Source organism: Ornithorhynchus anatinus, unplaced genomic scaffold (assembly GCF_004115215.2).
Source record: "Ornithorhynchus anatinus isolate Pmale09 unplaced genomic scaffold, mOrnAna1.pri.v4 scaffold_481_arrow_ctg1, whole genome shotgun sequence".
Taxonomy (NCBI): domain Eukaryota; kingdom Metazoa; phylum Chordata; class Mammalia; order Monotremata; family Ornithorhynchidae; genus Ornithorhynchus; species Ornithorhynchus anatinus.
The window spans coordinates 231,119-257,680 of record NW_024396835.1 but is presented as its reverse complement, the minus strand read 5'-3'; the positions used below and the strand labels follow the sequence as shown (position 1 = coordinate 257,680).

The 26,562-nt window shown below is 44.8% G+C and overlaps 1 protein-coding gene across 6 annotated transcripts in view; it reads left to right on the top strand.

Annotated features, from left to right (window-relative positions):
• AGPAT4 (1-acylglycerol-3-phosphate O-acyltransferase 4) overlaps positions 1-26,562 on the top strand; it is a 162,035-nt gene that overhangs the window by 76,437 nt on the left and 59,036 nt on the right. Inside the window, exon 1 of one of the 6 annotated variants that reach the window (XM_039911051.1) lies at positions 18,124-18,147. The exons of the other annotated variants lie outside the window; for them this stretch is intronic. The gene's annotated coding sequence lies outside the window, so the exon portion shown is untranslated. Of the gene's footprint in view, positions 1-18,123; positions 18,148-26,562 lie in introns of those variants that run through there. 6 annotated transcript variants of the gene reach the window in all.

The following is a 26,562-nucleotide window of genomic DNA, read 5'->3' as shown; positions in this document are numbered from 1 at the left end:
TTAATCGCCATTTTACAAATGAAATAACTGAGGTATAGAGAAGTTGTGACTTGTCCAAGGTCGCAGAGCAGACAAGTGGTGGTGGTGCCTTCCAGGCCTGTATTCTTTCATATGGCCACCTACTTCATTATGAAAATTAACACCATCAGGTCTGAGCTCCCCAAAGTCACCCTTCCCCCTTCTCCATCTCCCCCACTACCAACCCTCTCTCCTACTTTCCCATCCTTCCCTTCAGTATCCTCAGAGGACATCTCCCTCCTTGCAAGTGCCAGCCCCTCCACCTGTGCTTTGGACCCCATTCCTGCTCACCTTATAAAAACTATCACCCCTTCCCTCTTCCCTTCCTTAACTTCTATATTTAACCACTCACTCTCCAACAGCTTCTTCCCCTCTGCCTTCAAACATACCCATGTCTCCCCCATCCTAAAAAAACCCTCTCTTGGCCCCACTTCCCCTTCCGGTTATCGTCCTATCTCCCTTCTACCCTTCCTTTCCAAACTCCTAGAATGAGTCGTCTACACTCGCTGCCTTGAATTCCTCAACTCCAACTCTCTCCTGGACCCCCTGCAATCTGGCTTCCATCCCCTCCACTCCATCGAAACTGCCCTCTCAGAGGTCACCCATCACCTCCTTCTTGCCAAATCCAGTGGCTCCTACTATATCCTAATCCTCCTCCACCTCTCAGCTGCCTTTGACACTGTCGACCATCCCCTTCTCCTCCACACCTTATCTACCTTGGCTTCATGGACTCCTTCCTCTCCTGGTTCTCCTCATCTTTCTGGCCGTTCATTCTCGATCTCCTTTGCGGGCTCCTCCTTCCCCTCCCATCCACTAACTGTAGAGGGTCCTCAAGGGTCAGTTCTTGGCCCTCTTCTTTTCTCCATCTACACTCACTCCCTTGATGAACTCATTCACTCCCGCGGCTTCAACTTTCATCTGTACGCAGATGACACCCAAATCTACAGCTCCTCCCCAGTTCTCTCCCCCTCCCTCCAGGCTTGTATTTCCTCCTGCCTACAGGATATCTTCACCCGAATGTCCTCCCACCACCTAAAACTCAACATGTCAAAAACTGAGCTCCTTATCATCCCTCCCAAACCCTTTTCTCTCCCAGATTTCCCTGTCACTGTGGATGTCACTACCATCCTCCCCGTCTCACAGGCCCTCAACCTTGTTGTCCTCCTTGACCCCGTTCTCTCATTCACCCCCCCATATCCAATCTATCACCAACACCTGCTGGTCTCACCTTCACACTATCGCCAAGATCCGCTCTTTCTTCTTCATCCAAATGGCTTTCGTGCTGGTACAGGCTCTCATAATATTCCAACTGGATTACTGTTTTAGCCTCCTCTCTGATCTCCCTTCCTCCTGTCTCTCCCCACTCCAGTCTATTCTTCATTCTGCTGCCCGGTTCATCTTCCTACAGAAACACTCTGGTCATGTCACTCCCCTCTACAAAACCCCCCAGTGGCTGCCTATCAACCTTCACACGAAACAAAAACTCCTCACTCTTGGCTTCAAAGCTCTCCATCACCTTGCCCCCTCCTACCTCACCTCCCTTCTCTCTTTCTACTGCCTACTCCATACACTCCGCTCCTCTGCCATTCACCTCCTCACGGTCCCCTGTTGGCACCTGTCCCGCCGTCGACCCCTGGCCCACGTCCAACCGCTGTCCTGGAATGCCGTCCCTCCTCACCTCTGCCAAACTAACTCTCTTCCCCTCTTCAAAGCCCTACTACAAGCTCACCTCCTCCAGGAGGCCTTCCCAGATTGAGCCCCCCTTTCCCTCTGCTCCTCTTCCTCCTTCATTCTCCCCCCCACCCTCTGCTCTTCCCCCTTCCCTTCCCCTCAGCACTGTGCATGTTTGTAAATATTATTTATTACCCTATTTATTTTTTTAATGACGTGTATATCTCTGAGAGTCTATTCATCTTGATGATGTTTTTTTTTTTGTTTTGTTCTGTTTTGCTTTGCTGCCTGTCTCCCCCATTTAAACTATGAGCCCGTTACTGGGCAGGGATTGTCTCTATCTGTTGCTGAATTGTACATTCCGAGCGCTTAGTACAGTGCTCTGCATATAGTAAGTGCTCAATGAATACTATTGAATGAATGAATGCTTGGAAACAAAATAAACAGAAGTTTCAAAATGTAAGCTGCCTCATTTTCTGTCCTGCTGTTTTTTCCTCCCAAGTGATGCATATTTATAAGCCTTTTCAAATTAAGGATGGAGTGAGGTTTCTACCAGCATCCATTTGGTAATGAGTTCTGAGCATTTTGGTAGCATGGATTTTGCCAGCCAGGTAGGATGAGCCTAGGAAGGTGAAGGAGAAATCCAGTCATGAGAGCCATTATGAGCACTGCTTGGCCCATAGTAAGTGCTTAACAAATACCATTATTATTATCATTATTATTATGGTTGACCTGACTTCCAAACCTAAGACTCTTTCTCCTCTCTGCTCTTACGTCCCACTTCCATTTCCTACAGTCAGACAAGTAAGGTAAATGATTTTCTCTCTTTAAGAAAATAAGTCCTTTTTCTCTCCCGCTTAGACCATGTGGAACAGGTACTGCATCCCATCTCATTATCCTTTATCTCAATGCTTATCACAGTGGTCAATACATAGTGGATGCTCAACAAATACCACAACTGTTATAATATTAAGATCTACTTCCCATTGGGACTGGCATCAAAAAGCCACCCAGTCTAGTAAATCATTTACCTTGGCAGATTCTTGCCTCCTCCCGATGCCCATTTTTGTATGGTATTTGGTAAGTGCTTTCTGTGTAGCAGTTACTGTACTAAGCACTGGTGTAGATACAAGCTTATCAGGTTGGACCTAGTCCATGTCTCACATGGGGCTTAGAGTCTTCACCCCATTTTCTAGATGAGGGAGCTGAGGTGCAGAGGAGTGAAGTGGTTTGCCCAAAGTCACACAGCAGGCAGTTGACCAAGAAGCTGGGATTAGAACCCACAGCCTTCTGACTCCCAGGACTATGCCCTTTTGAAATGGTGTAAAATTGACCCATACATGGCTGACCTTAAGATTGAGCCTAGTGGAATCATTGAACCAGGCCCCGTCTCCACGGTGGTCTTGTTCTGCCCAGTGAGAGAATTCATTACCCTGCCGGGCAGCCGGGTCCCAAGATGGAGGTGCCTAAAGACCTAAGTTCCCTCTAGACTATAAGCTCACTGTGGACAGAGAATGTGTCTTTATTGTTGTACTCTTCCAGGTGCTTAGTACAGTGCTTCACATACATTAAGCTCTCAATAAATACAGTTGACTGACTGATCACTTACTACTTCAGTTCTGACTAACCTTAGTCTTCCACCTGCTGCTACTCTTAGTGCTGATGGCTCCCCGAATCCCACAGGAGCCCAGGGCTGTCCAATGTCCCACTTGTGAGCCTGCATCATCGTCCCAGAGATGGAGGGAAGACTGAAAGAGATTGTAAGCTCCTTGAGGGCAGGGATGTGTCTTCCAACTCTGTCGTATTGTACTCTCCCAAGCTCTTATTACCATGCTCTGCCCACAGTGGGTGCTCATTAAATACCATTCATTGATTGATTGACTGTACTTCTGCTCTTTAAATTTCCCCAACCATTACCTCATTGTGGGCAGAGAATATGTCTGCTTATTGTTATATTGTACTCTTCGAAATGCTTAGTACAGTGCTTTGCGCACAGTAAGTGATCAATAAATACAATTGATTGAATTAATTAATTAATAGGTTAGCTGCTCCAAGCCCTGCATCCTACCAGGGACTCCCAGCTACTCTACACCCCAGATTGAGGTGCAGGTGTGCACAAGGGAAGGAGGCACCAAAAAATGTAATGACTTGCCCATGGTCACACAGTAAGAGCTGGAATTAGCACCAGGTCCTCTGACTCCCAGGCCCATGCCCATATCTTCTCTAATTCATAGCCAGTAAAATCCCCTCAGAGATTCTGCCACAGAATTTACCTACAGTCATTTTTTTTTCATTTCCCAAAAGATTCCACAGCCTCTGAAACATTTTTCAACAATCAAGGCACTTTTAGATCTTATTTCATAGAAGACGTTGTGTCCTCGAGTAAAGAACATGGACTTTTTTGGCAAAAATGTAGTTCAAAAAAAACCCAACCCAGTTGAATTCTCCCTTCAAATAATCAAAGAGAGTACAGTGGCTGGATGTCTAGATCATTGGTGTTGGGTGCTATGTTAGGAAAGTGGTGTGATCTAGTGGAAAGAGCAGGGTTCTGGAAGTCAGAGGACCTGGATTGTCATCCCAGCTCAGGCACTTGTGGTTTGTGTGACCTTGGCCAAGTTACCTCACTTCGCTGGGCCTCAGTTCTCACAACTGTAAAATGGGAATTAAATCCTACAGTCTCCCACTTAAACTGTAAGTCTCATGTGGAACAGGAAGGTTGCCCAACCTCATTATCTTTTATCTACCCCAGTGCTTGGCTCATAGTAACCTCTTAGCAAATATTATTATTGCAATTATTGTGATGATGATTAAATTAAGTGATTTTAATAGCTGTATATCTTCCCAGCCTGATTTCCAAATTTAAATTCAAGTTGGTGTTTCAGTGCTTCAGTGCTGCCTTGCAAGTATCCTACAACAGCTGCTGCTAATTTATTGGAGGACTCTAAAGTGAATCTGCCTGGGTGTTGCCCAGTTGTCTTGCAAGAGCCCTCAAAAAACCAGGACTAGAAAGAGCCAAGTGAAACCTCAACTTTGTGAAGCATCCAAAGTGCTGGATTTTGAGCCCCTTTGAAAGATTAGGCTCCAGATATATTTTTCTTCTCCTCTTTTCTCGGTGCAAGTGCACCGGGTTTTTCATCCATTAACCATAAAGTGTTCCTCAATCATTTGTGGTATTGCTTGGCTCTCTGCCAGGACATCAGTACAGAACTAAAATGCTTCAGTGTCTCTCCCCCCTGGGAAGGCTGGAATCGAGGTGAGAGAAGACACAGAGAAGTGTGTCTTCCAGTCTCTTGTTTGGTTCGAGGTCATCAACAATTCTGCATGTAAAAGTAGTAATACCATTGATTGATTAATAATTATGATATTAAGCACTCACTGTGGATCAAGTGCAAGATCTGATTGCTCTGGTACCTACACATTTTGGTGGGTTGGGAGAAAGGAGGGCGTGGGGGTGTTGATCCACATGTTTTCAAGATGGAGAAGCTGTGTGGTCTAGTGGAAAGAGCATCGGGATGAATGCTGCTCTGCTGCTGGGTGACTGCTTAACCTCTCTGAGCCTCTGTGGGGATGCTTGCATCTTTGTGTTCATTCTGCAGCCTGCATCATTTTCTATAGTGTCATTCTGAATTCATTTTTTCAAAAACCTTCTATTGCTGCCCATTCCTCTTCCACAAATGTCTGACAGTTGGCTTTAAGACACTCTATCAGCTCCCTCCCTCTTCCTTGCTGTCTTTTCCCACTCCACCCCAGCTTCCACTTTCCATTCCTTCCAAGATATTTTCACTGTGCCTTGCTCTCGACTCTTTTGCCTCCTGCCTAGAACTCTCTACGCACTTCAGCTCTGCCACATCCCAGCTCGCCCCATCTTCAAAGCCTTTCAAAGAAGTCCACCTCTTCCAGGAGGTGCTCAATAAAAATGATTGAATGAATTCGTTATTTTGAACGCTTCCTCTGGCATCACCTCTATGCCATACATGACACGGATAACTCATTGGCCTCATACAGGTCATGATGAATTGTGGGGAGTAGTTAGCAAAGCAGAACCCAACCTCTAGCAAAGCAAATTTGTTGATGGCTTATGGGAGAAACCTGAGGCAGGCAGAGCAGTCTTCTGTTTGGCAGTCAAGAACAAGATGGCTCTTAGAGAAAGAGGCTTTGGATCGGACTGGGGTGAAAAGAGGCAGAATTAGAAACAGTAGCTAATTTTGTAAGCAGTAGGTACCACATTGTGGCTAGGAGCTGCCTGTGTGGGTGGGGTTGAAAGATCTCTCAGTTATCAGTCAATGGTATATACTGAGCGCTTACTGTGTGCAGAGCACTGTACTAAATACTTGGGAAAGTAGAGTGTAACAGATGTGATCCCAGCCTGCAAGGAGCTGAAAATGGAGAGGGAGAGAAAACATTAAAATAGATTACATATAGGGGAAATATTATTGTATAAGAATATTTACATGAGCATTAGGGGGCTGCGGTAGGTATCAAAGTGCTGAAGTGATACACAACTACATGAAGAGGTGTCAGGGAAAGGCAGTTAGGGGCAAATAAATGGCTTAGTCTGGAAAGGTCTCTTGGAGGAGGTTTGATTTTGGGAGGGCTTTGAAGGTGGAGAGACCAGTGGACTGTCGGATATGAAGAAGGAGCGTGCTCCAGGCCCGAGGGAGAATGCGGGCAAGAGGTTAATGGTGGGATTCATGAGATCGGGGTACAGTGAGGAGTTGGGCATTAGATGAGCAGAGTGTGTATGGGTTGGGTTGTAGAAAGTTTTGCCGAATTGCATGTTTTCAATATGGAGAGGCAGGGCGGCCTAGTTGAAAGAGTATTGGGACTAATGCTGGTCTACCCACTCTGTGACCATGGCCCAGTCACTTAACTTCTCTGTGCTTCTGGGGGATGTTTACATCTTTGTGATGAATCAATCAATCATATTTTTTGAGAGCTTACTTTGTGCAGAGTGCTATACTCAATGCTTGGGAGAGTATAATACAACAGAGTTGGCAAACACGATCCCTGCCCACAACGAGCTTACAGTCCTGACAGGGAGACAGACATTAATATATATCTTTGTTCATATATCTATTTATAATATTTGCTTTAAAGATTTGTACACAAGTGCTGTGGGATTGAGGGTGGGGTGAATATCAAATTCCTGAAGGTCAAAGATTAAAGTGCATAGACAATGCAGAGGGGAGAGGACAAAGTGGAAAAGTATTGGGCAAGGACTTAGATGGTTTCTAGTCAACTCCAAGTATTCACTCATTCATTCATTCATTCAGTAGTATTTATTGAGCGCTTACTATGTGCAGAGCACTGAACTAAGCACTTGGAATGTACAATCCGGCAACAGAGACAATCCCTGCCCACTGACGGGCTGACAGTCTAATTGGGGGAGACAGACAGACAAAAACAAGACAACTTAATAGCAATAAATAGAATCATGGGGATGTACACCTCACTAACAAAATAAATAGGGTAATAAAAATATATACTAATGAGCAAATGAGCACAGTGCTGAGGGGAAGGGATGGGGGAGGAGCAGGGGGAAAGAGGGGGAAAGGAGGCTTAGCTGAGGGGAGGTGAAGGAGGGGCAGCAGAGGGAGCAGAGGGAAAGGGGGAAGCTCAGTCTGGGAAGACCTCTTGGAGGAGGTGAGCTCTCAGTAGGGCTTTGAAGAGGGGAAGAGAGTTAGTTTGTCAGAGGTGAGGAGGGAGGGCATTCCAGGACAGCGGGAGGACTTGGCCCAGGGGTCAACGGTGGGATAGGCGAGAACGGGGGACAGTGAGGAGGTAGAGCGGCAGAGGAGCGGAGCCTACGGGGTGGGCAGTAGAAAGAGAGAAGGGAGGAGAGGTAGGAGGGGCAAGGTGATGGAGCGCCTTGAAGCCTAGAGTGAGAAGTTTTTGTTTCATGCAGAGGTTATAGACAAGCACTGGAGGTTTTTGAGGAGGGGAGTGACATGCCCAGAGCGTTTCTGCAGGAAGATGATCTGGGGAGCGGAATGAAGAATAGACTGGAGCGGGCAGAGACGGGAGGAAGGGAGATCAGAGAGAAGGCTGACACAGTAATCCAGCCGGGATATTATGAGAGCCCGTACCAGTAAGATAGCCATTTGGGCAGAGAGGAAAAGGTGGATCTTGGCGATATTATAAAGGTGAGACTGGCAGGCGTTGGTGACAGTTTGGATTTGTGGGGTGAATAAGCAAGCTGAGTCAAGGATCACACCAAGATTGCGGGCTTGAGAGGCGGGAAGGATGGTCATACCATCCAAAATGATAGGGAAGTCAGGAAGAGCATGGGGCTTAGGAGGGAAGATAAGGAGCTCAGTTTTGGACATGTTGAGTTTTAGGTGTCCTGGAGGCAGGAGGAGATACGAGCCTGTAGGGAAGGGGAGAGAACAGGGGCGGAGATGTAGAGAAGCAGCGTGGCTCAGTGGAACGAGCCCAGGCTTGGGAGTCAGAGGTCACGGGTTTGAATCCCGGCTCTGCCACTTGTCAGCTAGTGTGACTGTGGGCAAGTCACTTAACTTCTCTGTGCCTCAGTTCCCTCATCTGTAAAATGGGGGTTAAGACTGTGAGCCTCATGTGGGACAACCTGATTCCCCTGTATCTACCCTAGTGCTTAGAACAGTGCTCTGCACATAGTAAGTGCTTAACAAATACCAACATTATTATTATGCAGATTTGTGTGTCATCTGCATAGAGATTATAGTTGAAGCCGTGGAAGCGAATGAGTTCACCAAGGGAGTGAGTGTAAATGGAGAACAGAAGAGGACCAAGAACTGACCCTTGAGGAACCCCTATAGTTAGAGGATGGGAGGGGAAGGAGGAGCTGGCAAAGGAGACCGAGAATGAACGGCCAAAAAGATAAGAGGAGAACCAGGAGAGGACCGAGTCCGTGAAGCCAAGGTGACATAAGGTGTGGAGAAGAAGGAGATGGTCTACAATGTCCAAGGCAGCTGAGAGGTCGAGGAGGATTAGGATAAAGTAGGAGCCATTGGATTTGGCAAGAAGTACTATCAGATGATTCAATTTGAAACATCAGCATCATCTGTTGAATCTGTATAGGCTTGGGAATTTCTATTGGGTCCATGCTAGTAGCATTTAGGTTCTTTGAATCTGAAGAACATCAGTGACTTGAGTTGTTAGTCAATGCTGTTGGTTTAGTGCTTTAGTTACTCATTTTTTCAAACTTTAAAAGGGCTGCGTGAAATGTGGAATAAAGAGAAAGAAGGAAAATGCATTTATGAGATAATGCTGTTGTTCTGATAATAATAATAATAATTTTGGAATTTGTTAAATGCTTACTATGTGCTGAGCACTCTTCTAAGCGCTGGGGTAGATAGAGGGTAATCAGGTTGTCCCACGTGAGGCTCACAGTCTTAATCCCCATTTTACAGATGAGGACACTGAGGCACCAAGAAGTTAAGTGACTTGCCCAAGGTCACACAGCTGACTTGGCAGAGCTGGGATTAGAACTCACAACCACTGACTCCTAACCCTGTGCTCTTTCCACTGAGCCATGCTGCTTCTCCTCTCTTGCTGTGAGATAAATGCTGGGCAGAAGAATAAGAAAGAAAATAAAGACTGGGGTGTGGGTGAGGACTTTATCTTTAAAGGTCTGAGACAGCTATGAAGATGATCACTGACCTTGACTCATTTGTTGGGTTCAAGGCTTAATTAAACACCATAAAATGGCCCAGCAGACATACAAATAGTTTGTATTGATTCAGCTCCAATTTAAAGCTCTTTTCTGAAATTTGATCAATCAATAGTGATTTTTGAGCAATTCTTGTGAGCAAACCGCTGTACTAAATGCTTGAAGAGAATACAAAAGAGTGAGAGACTATGAACCCTGCCCTAGAGGATCTTATATTCTAACAGGGGAGGCAGATATTTAGATCGTATATAAGAGGAGTAATAGAGTAACATGTACATAAGTAGTATTTGTTATGGGAACCTATATGCTTTAGTGGCCTGGAAGAAGTGAAATGTAAGTTGGGGAATGTAAAGTGGAGAAATTACAGATTTCACAGGAAGTTCTCCTCCTTGTGGGAAATCTGTTTGCCAATTCTGTTGTGTTGTACCCACCTAAATGCCTAATACAGTACTCCGCTAATGGGAATTGCTCAAAAAAATGCTAAAGATTTAACAAATTTCAGAAAAAAGCTTTTAAATGGAGCATAATCAATGTACCCAATTACCTTGTATCTACCCCAGCACTTAGTAAGGTGCCTCACACATACTAAATGCTTAGCAAATACCATGATTATTATAATATTCAGTCGTATTTATTGAGCGGTTACGGTGTGCAGAGCACTGTATATAACACTACCCATTATATTATAGTATTAATAAACACTGTTGATTGATTGGAGAAAGTGTGATCTCAGAAAGGCACTGAAGTTAGGGAACCCTGGACTCTGTGTCTCAGTTTCCTCATCTGTGAAATGGGGATTCAATACCTGTTTTCCCTCCCCCATAGACTGTGAGCCTCCTGTGGGGCAGGGGCCATGGCCCTTCTCATTAGCTCATACCTACTCCAGCCCTTAATACAGTGCTTGGCACACAGTAAGCACTTACCCAATATCATTCTTACCATGATTGTTAGTATTATGTGAGCCAGATCTGTGGGCAGCCATAGATGGCACCTATTCCAGCCCAAATGTCTGACACAGAGCTGCTAGGACCAGGTTTTCACAATGGTGCCGGACTGGGCTGACCCTTCCTGGCTCACGTTCCAAGGAACGAACTTGTCCGTGATGCAGGGTGACCTTCCAACCAAGGCTGGGAACCAGGGTGCAGGGTCCCCAGACTTTGGGAACTTGTCCTAAAATGCATTTTCCCCTTGCTGATTTTAATCTGAAGGACCCTCTTATGAAAACCAGTAGCGAGGGTTTTTCAGAGAGGGCTTTAATCCATTGAATTTTTTCTTCTGTGTTGAATTCCTGGAGTGTAGTCAAAGCCTAAGGCATATAAGCTCCTTTTCTCTAGACTGTAAGGTAGGACACTAGGGTTCTAATCCTGACTCCGCCATTTGTCTGCTGTGGGATTTGGGGCAAGTAACTTAACTTCTTTGTCCCTCAGGTTCCTCATCTGTACAGTGAGGATTAAGACTGTGAGCCCCATTTGGGACAGGGACTGTGTCAAAACCAATTTGCCCATATCTTCCAAGAGTGTAGTACAGTGCTTGGCACATAGTAAGTGCTTAGCAAATAACACTATCATTATTATTAAGCTCATTATAGGCAAGGAACGTGTCTGCTAATTCTGTAATATCATAGTCTCCCAAGTGCTTAGTACTGTGTTGTGTACATAGTAAGCATTCAGAAAATACCATTGATTGTAATAGTTATCTCACACTGCTGTTTTATTTTACTTAGTCCGTGTTTATATTTTGCTCCAGTTTTACCCTGTTCTTCACCTTCTCCAGAGCAGCTTGTAAAGAGCTGAGTCACAGAGTAACGTGGAAAGATCTGTGTCATAGAATTTCCTTTGCTACTGCTGTATTTGCAGTGGTTTCCTCAAGCTAAGCTGTTCCTTGTGGTCAGAGTACTTGTCTACCAACTGTGTTCTGTTGTACTCTCCCAGACACTTGGAACGGTGCTCTGTGCACAGTAAGTGCTCAATAAATACCATTGATTGATTGAAGGAAGTAATTTTAGGAAGCAATAGCTCTTCCTGTTCCTGCTGATGGAAGGGCAGGGGCTATTCAGCAAGTGGTAGCTGGAGCAGAGCTATGCTCTCTGTTATAGGCATAATGCAAGCTGGACCGGGGTTATGCTTCCACTAAAGAGGAGGACTGTGGGCTGGTGAATAGAGCATGGACCTGGGAATCAGTTGGCCCTGGGTTCTAATCCTGCCTCCATGTGTCTTTTCCATGATCTTGGGCAAGACCCTTCACTTCTGTCTGCCTCAGTTAACTCCTGTGTAAAATGATAATGATATATCTGTGGTATTTGTCAAGCTCCTACACTTCACTTCACTTCTCTCTGCCTCAGTTACCTCATCCGTAACATGATAATGATAATATTTTTGGCATTTGTCAAGCTCTTACTATATGCCAGGCACTGTACTAAGCATTGGCATATATACCAGAAAATTGGGTTAGACACAGTCGCCGTCCCACATGGGGCTCACAGTCTTAATCTCCACTTTACAGATGAGGTAACCGAGGCCCAGAAAAGTGAAGTGACTTGCCCAGAGTCACCCAGCAGATGAGTGACAGAGCCAAGAGACAAGTGGCAGAGCTGAGACAAGACTGTGAGTCTCATGAGGGACAGGGATTGGGTCCAACCTGATGAACAAGTATCTACCCCAGTGCTTAGTACAGTGTCTGGCATATAGTAACCGCTTAACAAATACTTTACAAATAGAAATACATTTTTTTAAAAAAGGAGGCGGCTGACCAGCTGATATTCACGAGTGTAACTGGATGGGATAATATGGCTCCAACCAGTTATTACTGTGAACTGCAAAATGAAAGAACTTTTGAATTCAGTCAGGCACTAGTTTATTCTGCCCATCATCTTCAGGCCTGGATACCAGGGAAATTCTGGTGTTCAGGTTCTGTGAAACCCACTAGATTTGAAGCTACTTGAGGGCAGGGATCATCTCCCAGGCCTGTTGTGCTCTCCCAAGCACTTAGTATAGTTATCTGCACACTGTAAGTGCTCCATAAGTATCAACACTTGATTGATTGGCTATTTAGATTTTTGTCGGACTGCTCAGAGTCAGAGACATCTACAAAAGCCATATATTCTGCACTTTAAACTCAATCAAGCAATAACATTTATTGAGTGCCTACTGTGTGCAGAACTCTCCCCCCATTCAAAGCCTTATTGAGGGTACATCTCCTCCAAGAGGCCTTCCTTGATTAAGCCCCCTTTTCCTCTTCTCCCTCTCACTTCTCTTTCACCCTGACTTGCTCCCTTTGTTCATATCCATTCCCAGCCCCACAGAACATATGTGCATCTGTAATTTATCTTAATGTCTTTCCCTCTGCCTCTAGATTGTGAGCTCACTGTGGTCAGGAAATGTATCTATTTATTGTTATACCGTACTTTCTCAACAACTTAGTACATTGCTCTGCACACAGTTAGTGCTCAATAAATGATTGAATGAATGAATTGGTTGGAGGAATACAATAGAAATTAATATGCACGATCCCTGTCCAAAAGAAGTTTATAATTTAGTGAAATAAGTTACAGATAGAAGGAAAAATAAAATACATCAAATTTATCCATGAGTACAAAGGAGGATTATGAGGACATAAATATTTTTGGGGTGCACAAAGGTTGATGTAGCAGTCTTGGGGATGCATAATGGGGACAATAGAAATGAATCAGAGAAGGCCTTTTAGAGGAGTTATGATGGTAGGACATATGATGGGGGACCGAGTTCCAGGCCGAGGAAAACCCAAGTGGCACTTGAGTACATTTCTTATTCTATTATTTCATCCTATCTATTTTTTAAGGGCTTTTGGTAAGTGCTCACTATATGCCAGGCACTGTATTAAACACTGGAGTAGATATAAACTACTCAGGTTGGACACAATCCAGTCCCCCATTGGGCTCACAGTCTTAATCCCCATTTTACAGATGAGGTAACTGAGGCACAGAGAAGTGAAATGACTCACCTAAGGTTACACAGCAGACAAAAGGCAGAGCTGGGATTAGAACCCAGGTTCTTCTGTCTCCTGGACCTAATAATAATAATGTTGGTATTTGTTAAGCGCTTACTATGTGCAGAGCACTGTTCTAAGCACTGGGGTAGACAGGGGAATCAGGTTGTCCCACATGGGGCTCACAGTCTTAATCCCCATTTTACAGATGAGGTAACTGAGGCACAGAGAAGTTAAGTGACTTGCCCACAGTCACACAGCTGACAAGTGGACCTAGTGCTCTGTCCACTAGGCCATGCTACTTCACCATACTATTGACAGTCAAAAGAGTGGGTATCGATGATCCCTAACAACGAGGAATGAGAAATGTTACGGCCTAATGAAGAGAGCATGGGCCTTGGGGTCAGAAGGACCTGCTTTCTAATCCCAGCTCCACCACGTCTGTGCTTTGTGACCTTGGGCAAGTCACTTAACTAGTGTGTGCCTCAGTTTTCTCATCTGTAAAATGGAGGTTGAGTACTTCTCCCTCCTCCTTGAACTGTGAGCCCCATTGTGAGACAGGGAATATGTCCATACTGATTGGTTGGTATATACCCCAGCACTTAGTACAATGCTTGGCACATAGTAAGCACTTAACAAGTAGCATAATAACTATACAAGAATGAGAAGTTCATGTTAGAACCATTTGAATCTTCGATGCAAAGCCGTTTGTCTAGGGGATACCAATCCATGTGACTTGGATTGATAGGCCTATAGTAGCATCCATAAAATGCCAGCTCAACCAATCTTTGATTTTTATGGAGCACTTACTGCGTGCAAGGCAGTTTACTAAACTCTTGGGAGACCATAATATAACAGAGTTGGTAGACATGTTCCCTGCTCACCTCCTTCCTTATCCATCCTTTTTTATCTGTCCCTCCCTCCTGTAGATTTCATACTTTAATATACTGTCAGATTGTCCCATTCCCTCTTTCCCAGTCCTGGATAGGGGCAGGGAGGAGGGTGAAAAAATTGGTGAAAAGGGTCTAAATCCTACTGATTGGTAGTTAATGACGGATGAGCCGTAGGATCACTTATTATGGATTCCACACCACTGACCCAGTATTTCACTGTTTTCCTAATGAAATCCATTCTGACCTACAGAAGCCGGTCCAGCATTGGAGGGCGATGCTGTCACCGCCCAGTTACTTCACACGTGGTAACTAACTATCGGTTTTTGCTCTCTTGTCTTCCTCCAAAGCCGATTTAGTGCTGTCTCCTATCACTGCTACTCTCTCCCCTCCATACTTCTTATTCATTCATTCAGTCATATTTTTTGAGCACTTACTGTGTGCAGAGCACTGTACTAAGCACTTGAGAGAATACAACAGACCAATAGACCAATAAACAGACACATTCCCCGCCCATAATGACCTTACAGTCTAGATGGGGAGACAGACATTAGTATAAATAAATTACAGATATGAAAGTAAGTGCAGTGGGGTTGGGAGAGGGGATGAATAAAGGGAGCAAGACAGAGTGACATGGAAGGAAATGGGAGAAGAGTAAAGGAGGGCTTTGGGAAAGCCTCTTGGAGGAGCTGTGCCTTCAAAAAGGCTTTGAAGTGAGTGAGAGTAATTGTCAGATATGAGGAAGGAGGCCTTTCCAGGCCAGAGTCAGGACATGAGTGAGAGGTTGGCAGTAAGATAGATGAGAACCAGGTGTGTGTCATGATTTCTGCCCCGATCTGAGACGTCTCCTTGGATTTCTCTGCAGAAATGGCTAAGAGAGCTAACTAGAAAAGCCTATGTAGCATCAGCCGTGGTTTTCTCTCTCCTGCAGCCGCTGTCCTTGTCAATCTAACCCATCACAGACTCATGCGAAGGGTCCTGCTGGCCTTATTGAAGGTGGTGGAAAAGTTCTCGTGACAGTCAAACCTCAGGCGGGACATCTGGCCACTTTACGTTAGAGATTCCTATCCATGCTTCCTATCCATGCAACTGAGTGACCATCATCCCCTTTCTCCCAACTGTGGGGTAAGAACGGGCCCAGAAGCCCTTGCAGAGAAGCATTGTGGCCTAGTGGAAAGAGTATGAGCTTTGGAGTGAGAGGATCTGGTATCTAATCCCAGCCTCGCCACTTGCCTATTGCGGGACCTTGGGCAAGACCCTTCACTTCAGTGGGCCTCAGTTTCCTTGACTGTAAAATGGGGATGAAATACCTTCCTATTTAGGCCACGAGCTATGCTTGGAATAGGGACTGTGCCTGCCCTGATTCAATATCTGTCTACTCCAGTGCTTGGAATAGTGCTTGCCACATAGTAAGCTCTTAATACATACCATAAAACAGACAGAAACAAGGGAGCAAGGAAGAGGGAGGAGACGAAGTGAGAGGCAGAAAAGGGATCTTCTATTTTAGAAAAGAGCGAAAGGTAGGGGATGTGGCCGTTGTGGTTAGAGGGTGCAATATGAAGGGAACACTTCACAAACACTCCCTGTGTTTCCTTACCCTCTTTCCTGTGTAACGGTTGCTGGGGACACAGTTGTTCTTACTGAAACCACAAAAGCCCTGGTGTGTTACCCCCACCCATCTCCCTTTATGCCTTGGGTGAAGGCCCCAGCTCCATCCAAGTGGCACACAAGTCATTGCTTGTAATTCTCTTCCCTGGAGAAACATTTAGGTCATTTCAGTTTACCCTTGCACACACACATGCCCACACAAACACACATACGAGAGAGACAGAGACAGAGAGAGGTCAGTTGTATTCAAAGAAAACACCACTGTCAGTGAAATTCACCCACATGTGTATGTGTGGATGAATGGGCCAATATGAAGCCCACGGTCCTAAGCACAATGGGATCACAAAAAGCTGACCCTTGTTGTGTTGTTATGTTTAATGCTTGCAGTATCCAGTACTATTTTCTCTTTTTCTTCCTTTTCTATGGTTCTTGAAAGCCAGGAAATTTGAAAAAAAAAAGTCTTGACATGTGGGATTGTGTACTGGCGCATTATACTCGTTGACCTTTTATGTCAGTCATTTACCGAGTGCTTACTGTATTCTTGGAAAGTACAATATAACAGAGTGTGTAGACATGTTTCCTATCCACAGGCAGTTTACAGTCTAGAGCTTTTACGTGAAGGATTAAAAATCCGGTTTGCCCTCTGTGGCACTGGGTCTTAAAAATCAACTCAGTTGATTGTCTTAGAAACTCAGAAGCACTGCCAATGAGAACGAAACCAAGAGCAAATCCAAGGCTCCCAGTCTGAAAATCACAACCCATGCTTTAATGGAGGTCCCTGACTCAGGCTCCTGAATATCATCAGCAAGCCTGATTGTAATTTGAAGGAGAGGTTTTCTCAGAATTGGAGTCACTGTACTGGAAGAAGAAACCCCAAGAAAAGCAATTAGAAGAAAAGAGATCTTGACAATATCCTCCAGGTTTGACACAAACCTACACTCCCCAATTTCTTAGAATCTAAATGAGAGCACTAACCATACTTGCAGATTTATGTTTGAGCTGAATGTCCTTTCAGTCAATCAGTGGTATTTATTGAGTGTATACTGTGTGCAGAACACTGTACAAGTGCTTGTGAGAGCAGAATATAACAGAGTCGGTAGACACGTTCATTGCCCATAAGGAGCCTACAGTCAATTCATCATATTTATTAGGCTCTTACTGTGAGCAGAGCACTGTAGTAAGCACTTGGGAGAGTACGGAATAACACTACAAGATCTTTATGGGCAGGGAATATGTCAGTCAGTGGTATTTATGCATTTCCCATGTGCAGAGATCTGTACTAAATGCTTGGGAGAGTCAATATAGTAGAGTTGGTAGACATATTCCTTGCCCAAAAAGGGATTTCAATCAATCAATAAATCATATCGATTGAACGTTTACTGTGTGCATAGCACTGTACCAAGCACTTTGGAGATTATACTATAACAGAGTTGGTAGACATGTTCCCTGCCCACAGGGAGCTTACAGTCTAAAGGAGCTCACAGTCTAGTCTGGTCCTTTGGGCACTTCAATTTCAGTAACTTCTTGGACTGTCTTTGAAACCAGTTGGCACCTGGAAGAGTATATTAGAGCAAGTTACAGTTCTCCTTGAAGGAGACAAAAACAGTAACCTTCCCTTCCCTGATCTCTTTCGGTTGGTTTGTTCGGTTATGAGATTAAACACTGACAATATTAAGGGTTAAGGATAGGCTTTTCCTTGTTTGCTTCTTCAACAGCAGGTAAGGGGAAAGACATTTTCCCTCTCGGCCCATTTATGGTCAATTTAGCAGGTCATCTACAGTTCCTTGGGAAAGTACTTCCTTTAGCCATTTAGCCATCCCAAATGCTCCCCTGTTTATTAGTACCAATAATTAGTTAGCAGTTCAGAGATCTCCTTTGGCCCCCACAGCACCCTGGTGAATTAGATATTATTATACCCTCATTAGAAAGGAAAAAGACCCTCTTAATTCACTTCCTCAATGTCTCCTCTACTGCCCAGAGATTAAATATTCAGTCCCACAAAATCTCTAAGTCTTCACTATCTGCCCGAAGCTAGTTTCCCTGTCATTTTCTTTTCCCTTAATGGTCAATTGTGAACATTTTTTGTGCCCTTTACCAGGTTAGAACAAATCCTTTCAGAATTCTCCCTTCAGAATTAGCAGTTCCACTTGTGTCTCAGGCTCTGGGATCCAGGATGTAAACCCCTGCTGCTCGCCCCGAGCATGCTCATGGCAGGGAGTGAAGAGCCCCCCGATTAGGAAGACAGGTTCCAGTTCACAGACTTTTGTATTTTTAATCATCTTTTCTTCCAGAAGTTCAGTCCGTTCACCATCTGGGAGGGAGAGGTGTACAGCCCCACAAAGCACTTAAGTACGTATCCATAATTTATATTAACGTATGTGTCCCCTTCTAGGCTGTAAACTCATGGGCAAGGAACGTATCTACCAATTCTGTTGTATTCTCCCAAGTGCTTAGTACAGTGCTCTGCACACAGAAGCACTCCATAAATACGATTGATTCATTTTTTTATGCTATTCAAATGCTTTCTATTTGTCAGAACACTGTTCTAAGTGGTGGTGTAGGTACAAGTTAATAAGTTTGGACAAGTTCCTGTCCTGCATGGGCTCACAGTCTAATAGGAGAGAGGACATGGTAATTAATCCCTATTTTGCAGTTGAGGAAACTGAGGTGCAGAAAAGTGAAGTGACTTGCCTGAGGTCAGGCAGAAAGCAATGGCAGACCTGAGATTATAATCCAGGTTCTCTGACTCCCAGGCATGTGCCCTCTCCACTAGGCCACACTGCTTCTCTAGACTGTAAGATTGTTGTGTCTGTTGTATTGTGCTGTACTTTCCCAAGGGCTTAGTAGATTGTCCTGCACACAGTAAGCACTTGATAAATATGAGGGATTGATTGACTTTTGAAGTGCAAAACCGACCAAGGATTTATATCCTTGCAATTTTGCCTTTTGTCAATGCTGCCAAGATTGCCACCCACGGTGGACGAGAGAACAAAAATTTACCCTCATCTCCCGTGTGGATTTCTTGTCTGGCTGAGGACTGTCTGTCTTTCCACAGTGGCAGTATTTGACTGATGAAGTAAAGTTTCCAGTCTCCCAGAGGGCTCTGGATGAGAGGAATGAGGCGTGGCCAGCTAGGCAGTATACCTGCTTGGATCTGAGAGAGGTAGCAAGTAATCCTGGCCCTAGCCACTGGAGGGCTAAACCTGTTGGTCCTTTGCAGTTGGTCTTAGTGGGAGACTTTTAGGTGCAGAAAGGAGGGTGACAAGTGGATAGAAGATAAGAAGTAGATGCCGGGGCTGATGGTGATGGCATTGGAAGTTGAAGGGAAGTTGCTGAGCTGATACCTGAGGCAGGCATAGAAGAACAGGAATATGCCTCAGTGTGTTTTCCGAAATGGTTTTGTGTGTTGAATGCATGCCTTCCTCCTCTTGCTCTTGCTCTCATAGAGACTCTCTCTCTCTCTCTCTCTCTCTCTCTCTCTCTCTCTCACACACACACACACACACACACACACACACACACACACACACTGCAGCCATGGAGTTGACTGAATGACTGACTCGAGTACCAGCCAGATAGAAGAAGGGATAGGGTGGGGTGCGGGGTGGGAGCAGATGGCAGGGATAGGGATTGTGCCTACCAACTCTGTGCATCCTATTCTCCCAAGCACTCAGTATAGTGTTCAGGAAATAACATTATTTTATAGTGCCCTGCACACAGTAAGCACTCAGTAAGCGCCATCAGTTGAAGGATGACTGACCTTCAGGCCCCCATCAGCAGCAGCCCCCATCCCACCCTGTCTCTGCGTTCCATAGTCGGGACAGCCTGGGAAGGTAGAGCTATTTGGGGGAGCAGGGGGGGCTGTCACATGGGTTGTGATTGCTAACAGCCTGGTTGAACATCATCTCCCTTGGCATCAGCCCCCTGGAAAGCTTGGCACATACATTGCCCATCACCTGTCCCTTCACACATTCTCTGCTCCTGGAAACCACAGTAGAGTAGCATGGTCTAGTGGAAGGAGCAAAAACCTGGGAGTCAGAGGACTTTCTAATCCCGGCTCCTTCACTAGTGTACTAGTGAGATCATGGGCAAGTCACTTAATGTCTCCGTGCCTCGGGCTCCTCATCTGCAAAATAGGGATTCATTACCTATTCTCCCTCCTATATAGACTATGATCCCCATGTAAGACCTGATTATCTTATACCTATCCCGGTGCTTAGCACAGTGCTTGACACATAATAACCACTTAACAAATAAAATTTTTGTTATGGTTGCTATTATTATTGGTATTATTAGAATGTGTCTCCTAAGCAGAAGTGCTAAGAGGGAGATTTGGGTAAAGAGGCAGGAAGGGAGTACTCAAGGAGAGCCATATAATAATAGTAGTATTTGTTAAACATTTACTCTGTGTCAAATACTATCCTAAATAATGGGGTAGATACAAGATAATCAGATTCCACATGGGGCTCACAGTTAAAGTAGGAGGGAGCATAAATTTGACTTGGAAGCAGCATTGCCAAGTGGATAGAGCACTTGGAGTCAGAAAGACTTGGGTTCTAATCCAAGCTCGGCCACCTGTTTGTTGTGTGATCTTGGGCAAGCCACTTCTCTTCACTGTGACTCAGTTCCCTCATTTGTAAAATGATGAAGTCTATGAGCTCAATGGGGGGCAGGAACTATGTCCAACCCAATTTGCTTGTATCCATCCCATCATTTAGTTCAGTGCCTGGCACATAATGAGCACTCAACGAATAATACCCATTTTGCAGATGAGGGAACTGAGGTGCCGAGAAGTGAAGTGATTTGCCCAAGGTCACACGGCAGCCAGATGGTGAAGCTGGGATTAGGACACAGGTGCTCTGACTCCGAGGCCTGTGCTCTTTCAAGATGCTTTCAGACTTGGGGATTGAAAGAGGATTCTTGAGAGATTAATTTTAAGAGTGATTTAGCTACACTATTTGAGCCAATTCCAGCTGATAGTTCTAGTGCCAGAAACTAGTTATATTGCCTGACCCAAGAGAATAGCTTTCTGTCATCAGACAACTGTAAAGCCCAGCAATAAATGTTGTTGAAAGGAGCCATAGTTTGTGTTGAGTATTCAACTTGGGCCAAATTAAAGACAACCAGTATCTCCAACAAAATCATTAAGTGCAAAATTCAGGGCTGCTTGTCTTATGCTTAACTTAATCTATTAGTGGTGTTGAGCACTTAGGGAATATAAAGCACTAATTATTAAGTGTTAGAGATAATACAACAGAAACAAAGCACATATTCGTTCCCACCCTCATGGAGTTGGCAGTCTAATGGGGGAAGCTGACAAATGCAGTGGGAGCAGGAGGAAGGAAAAGGACAAACTCAACTAGTGGTATTGATGGAGAGCTTACTCTGTGCAGAGCACTGTACTAAGCACTTGGGAAAGTACAATACAGTATTATTAGTCATCATGATCCCTGCCCACAAAAAGCTTTCAATATCCAGGGGAAGACAAACATTAAAATATACTACAGAAGGGGAAATGCATGGTTTAGTGGATAGAGCACAGGCCTGGGAGTCAGAAGATCATGGGTTCTAATTCCTACTCTGGCACATGTCTGCTGTGTGACCTTGGGCAAGTCACTTCACTTCTCTGGGCCTCAGTTACCTCATCTGTAAAATGGGGATTGAGACTGTGAGCCCCATGTGGGACAGGGATTGGATCCAACCTGATTTGCTTGTATCCACCTCAGCACTTAATACAATGCTTGGCACAAAGTAAGTGCTTAACAAATACCAAAAAAGGATAAAATGGGTAGTGAATATATCCAGGTAACATAATAAATAGCAGACTATATAACTGAATGTATGACAACGCTTAGACTTTCATACAGAATGATGAGGGTGGTTATTGGATTGAAATGGCACAGGGTGTTGGGGGTTATTTGGGGAAGGAGGTAGAATTTTATGAGGGCTTTGGAGATGGGTGACTGTGAGCTGGCAGTGTTGTAAGGGGATAAGGAGTGTTTCAGACAGAAGGAACAGTGTGAACAGGGATTTGGAAGTGGGAAAGTTGAGGGTGAGGTACAATTAGAAGATAAGCTTCAGATTCAGTCAGAAGTGGTATTTATTCAGTCGTTTAATCGTATTTATTGAGCACTTAGTATGTGCAGAGCACTGTACTAAGAGCTTGGAAAGTACAGTTCGGCAACAAATAGAGACAGTTCCTACCCAACAACAGACTCACAGACTAGAAGGGGGGAGACAGACAACAAAGCAAAACAAGTAGATAGGTATCGATAGAATCAATATAAAAAAATAGTTATAGATATATACACATCATTAATAAAATAAATAGAATAATAAATATATACATATATACACAAGTGCTGTGGAGCAGGGGGGTAGAGCAGAGGGATGGCATTGGGCGAGGGGGAAGGGAGGAGGAGCAGAGGTAGGACATGGGCCAGGGGTCCACGGTGGGGCAGGCGAGAACAAGGCACATTGAGGAGATTAGCAGCAGAGGAGAGGAGTGAGCAGGTTGGGGAGAGAAGGGAGGTGAGGTAAGAGGGGGCAAGGTGATAGCTTTGGAGCCAATAGTGAAGAGTTTTTGCTTGATACAAAGATTGATAGGCAGTCACTGGAGATTATTGAGAAGGGGGGTGTCATGCCCAGAGTGTTTCTATAGAAAGAAAGAAATTTATTGAGCCCTATGTGCAGAGCATTGTGCTAAGTGCTTGGGAGAGTACAGTATAGCAGACAGAGGAGCAAAGAGTATGAGCTATGAAGGGGGTGTCGGGGGAATGAGCTATTACTTTAGATGGGGAAAGGCAGCAGAGAGCCTTGATATCAACCGTAAGGATTTTTTTTTTCTTAATGCTGAAGAAGGTGCATGCACTGGAGTGTGTCTGATTCAATCTATCAGTGGTATGTATTGATGCTTACTATATATAGAGGACTATACTAATCACTTGTGAAAGAACAACAGAGTTGTTAGACGTGATCCCTGCCCACAAAGAGTTTACAGTCTAGAGCGGAGGCAGACATTAAAATAGAATAGGGATAGGGGAAATTAAATAGAGTATAAATATATATAAGTATTATGGTGCTGGGGTGAGTACTAATGTGCTTAAAGGATACATGGCCAAGTACATAGTAGACTCAGAGAGAGGAGGGCAGATAAGGGAAATAAAAAGGCTTACTTATGGAAAGCCTCTTGGAGATGTGATTTTAAGAGTTTTGAAGGTAGAGAGAGTGGTGGTCTGTCACATATAATAATACTGGTATTTGTTAAGTGATTCCTATGTCAAAAGCACTGTTCTAAGCACTGGGGTAGATACAAGGTAATCAGGTTGTCCTACGTGGGGCTCACATTCTTAATCCTCATTTTACAGTTGAGGTAATTGAGTCACAGAGAAGCTAAGTGACTTGCCCAAAGTCACACAGCTGACAAGTGGCAGAGCCGGGATCAAAACCTGTGACATCTGGAGGGAGTTCCATTCCTGAGGCTAAATGTGGGTAAGCAGTAGGTGGCAGGATAGAAAAGATCAACTTATAGAGAGTAGGATAGAGAAGAGTGTTAGAGAAGAGTTGGGTTCTTACTAGGACATCAGTGAGATAGTAGAGAGAGAGCTGATTGAATACCTTAAAGCCAATGGTAAGGAGTTTCTGTTTGAGGCAGACATGGATGGGCAACCACTGGAGGTTTTTTATGAGAGGGGAGATGTGGACTGGATGGTTTTTCAGAAAAATTATCCAGGCAACAGAGTGAAGTATGGACTGGAGTGGAGAGAAACAGGAGTCAAGGAGGTCAACAAGGAGGCAGATGCAGTAGTCGAGGCGGGATAGGATAAGGGCTTGGATCAGCATGGTAGCAGTTTGCTTAGAGATGAAAGGGTGCCTTATACAGTGATTGTGAAGAGAGAATGGACAGGTTTTCATGACAGATTGACTATGGGGGTTGAATGAGGGAGATGAGGCTAGGATAATGCCAATGACTAGAATAGCAGGATGAAAGGAAGTCTTCAGATCAGGTCAGACTGAGGTGGGAGAAAGACCGGTGAAGGAAAGGGGAAGTGAGGAAAGTGTGTCGTAGAATTGCCTGACATCCTGGACTTGTGGGATAGTCCTCCCCTTTTTTTTTTTTTTTTTTTACCTGCTCCATTTGTGGTGTTATATAATCAAATTCAGGCCATGTTTTCCCACTCCTCAAGAAACCTCCAGTGATTGCCCATCCATCTCTACATAAAACAAAAACTCCTCACCATTGGTTTTAAAGCACCCAATGAACCTGCCCCCTCCTACCTCACCTCGCTACTCTTCTACTACCACCAAGCCTGCACTGTTCACTTCTCTAATGTCAGCCTTCTCACTTTATCTTGATCTCCGCTATCTCGCTGCTGACCCTTAACCCACATCCTGCCTCTGCCCTGGAACCTCTCTCCTCAAATCTCTACTCCACCCTTCAAAGCCTATTGAAAGCACATCTCCTCCAAGAGGCCTTCACTGACTAAGCCCTCCTTTCTTCTTCTCCCATCCCCTTTATTTGTTTTTCCCTTTAATCATTCCCACCCCCAGCCCCACAGCACTTTTATAGATATCTGAATTTATTTATATTAATGTCCATCTCCCCCACTAGACTGTGAGTTCGAACACTTTCTTCCCTGACTTCCCTGTCATCCTTCCCGTCTCACAGGCGTGCAACCTTGATGTCATCCTTGACTCTGCTCTCTCATTCATCCCACACATCCAGTCTGTCACCAACACCTGCTGGTCTCAGCTTCTCAATATCGCCAAATCTGCCCTTTCCTCTCCCTTCCAACTGCTACCGTGCTGGTACAAGCACTCATAATATCCCGACTGGATTATTGTGTTAGCCTCCTCTCTGATCTCCCTTCCTCCTGTCTCTCCCCACTCCAGTCTATTCTTCATTCTGCTGCCTGGATCATCTTCCTACAGAAACGCTCTGAGCATGTCACTCCCCTCCTCAAAACCCTCCAGTGGTTGCCTATCAATCTTTGCACGAAGCAGAAACTCCTCACTCTTGGCTTCAAAGCTCTCCATCACCTTTCCCCCCCACCTCACCTCCCTTCTCTCTTTCTACTGCCTACCCCATACACTTGGCTTCTCTGCCGCTAACCTCCTCACTGTGCCTCGCTCCTGCCTGTCCTGCCATCGGCCTCTTGCCCATGTACTACCTCTGACCTGGAATGCCCTCCTCACATCCGCCAAACTAACCTTCCTCCCCTCTTCAAAGCCCTACTGAAAGCTCACCTCCTCCAGGAAGCCTTCCCAGACTGAGCCCCCCTTTCCCTCTGCTCCTCCTCCCCTTCCCATCCCCCCGCCCTGGCCCTCTACTCTTCCCCCTTCCCCTCCCCTCAGCACTGTGCATATTTGTATACATTATTTATTACCCTATTCATTTTGTTAATGATGTGTATATCTCCATGATTCTGTTTATCTTGATGATGTTGTTTTGTTCTGTTTTGCTTTGCTGTCTGTCTCCCCTGTTTAGACTGTGAGCCCATTTTTGGGCAAGGATTGTCTCTATCTGTTGCTGAATTGTACATTCCAAGTGCTTAGTACAGTGCTCTGCACATAGTAAGCGCTCAATAAATACTATTGAATGAATGAATGTTTATAGTTGTAGTATACTCTCACAAGTGCTTAGTACAGTATTCTGCACACAGTAAGTGGTCAATAAATACAATTGAATGAATGAATGAATGAATGAATGAATGAATGAATGAAGACGGCAGCCTGACAAAGTGGTTGGAACATGGGCCTGGGAGTCAGAAGGTCATGGACTTTAATCCCAGACCCTGGGCAAGTCACTTCACTTCTGGACCTCAGTTACCTCGTCTGTAAAATGGGAATTGAAGCTGTGAGCCCCATGTGGTCCAGCGACTGTGTCCAACCCGATTTGCTTGAACTTTGCTTGAACCCAGTGGTTAGAACAGGGTCTGGCACAAAGTAAATGCTTAACAAATTCTGTAATTATTATTACTATTAAGTCCTTAGTGAGTGTTTACTGGGTACGGAGCACTGTACTAAGCTCTGGTCTAGGTGGACACGTTCCTCACCCACATAAATTCCCAAAAGTCTGTTGAGAGGAGCCCCCCTCATGGTCTGAAACCTGAACGCACAATTCTCAGCTCTGTGAGGGAGCATGAAATTCTCACAGCTGAAATTAAGGACCCCCATAGGAGGGACATAGGCTAGCTTCGTTGCAAAATTGTGCAGTTCTGCTTGGGAAAACTGTTTGTCTATCCGTCTAGACTGTAAGCTTGTTGTGGCCAGGGAATATATCTGTTATATTGTTGTACTGTATTCTCCTAAGTGCTTAATACAGTGCTCTGCACACAGTAAACCCTCAAGAAATACAATTTACTGACTGGGAGTAGCCTGTGGCAGTTCTGAAACCAGAAATTGCCCAAAAGGAGTTAGGCGGGGCAAGCATATGAGATGGGCCCAGAGGAGATGTGGATAGGGAGAAGAAATGCCCAGTGGCTCTGACTTAATGATGAAAGACAGAGAGAGATCGAGGGATTTTGATGGCAGTCATCCCCAGGTGTCTTCCTGCCACCCTCAGAAGCCGAATGTGGTACAGGGACTGTGTCTAACCTGATTATCTTGTATTTACCCCAGTGCTTAGAACTGTGCCTGATAGATAGTATGGACTTAACAAATACTACAATAATAATTATTAGTACTGTCCTGCACAGCCGCCTGGCTGGGCTTTCGTTATTATTGGTTGTCTAGGAGATATGGTGATTCTCAGCACCACTCTGC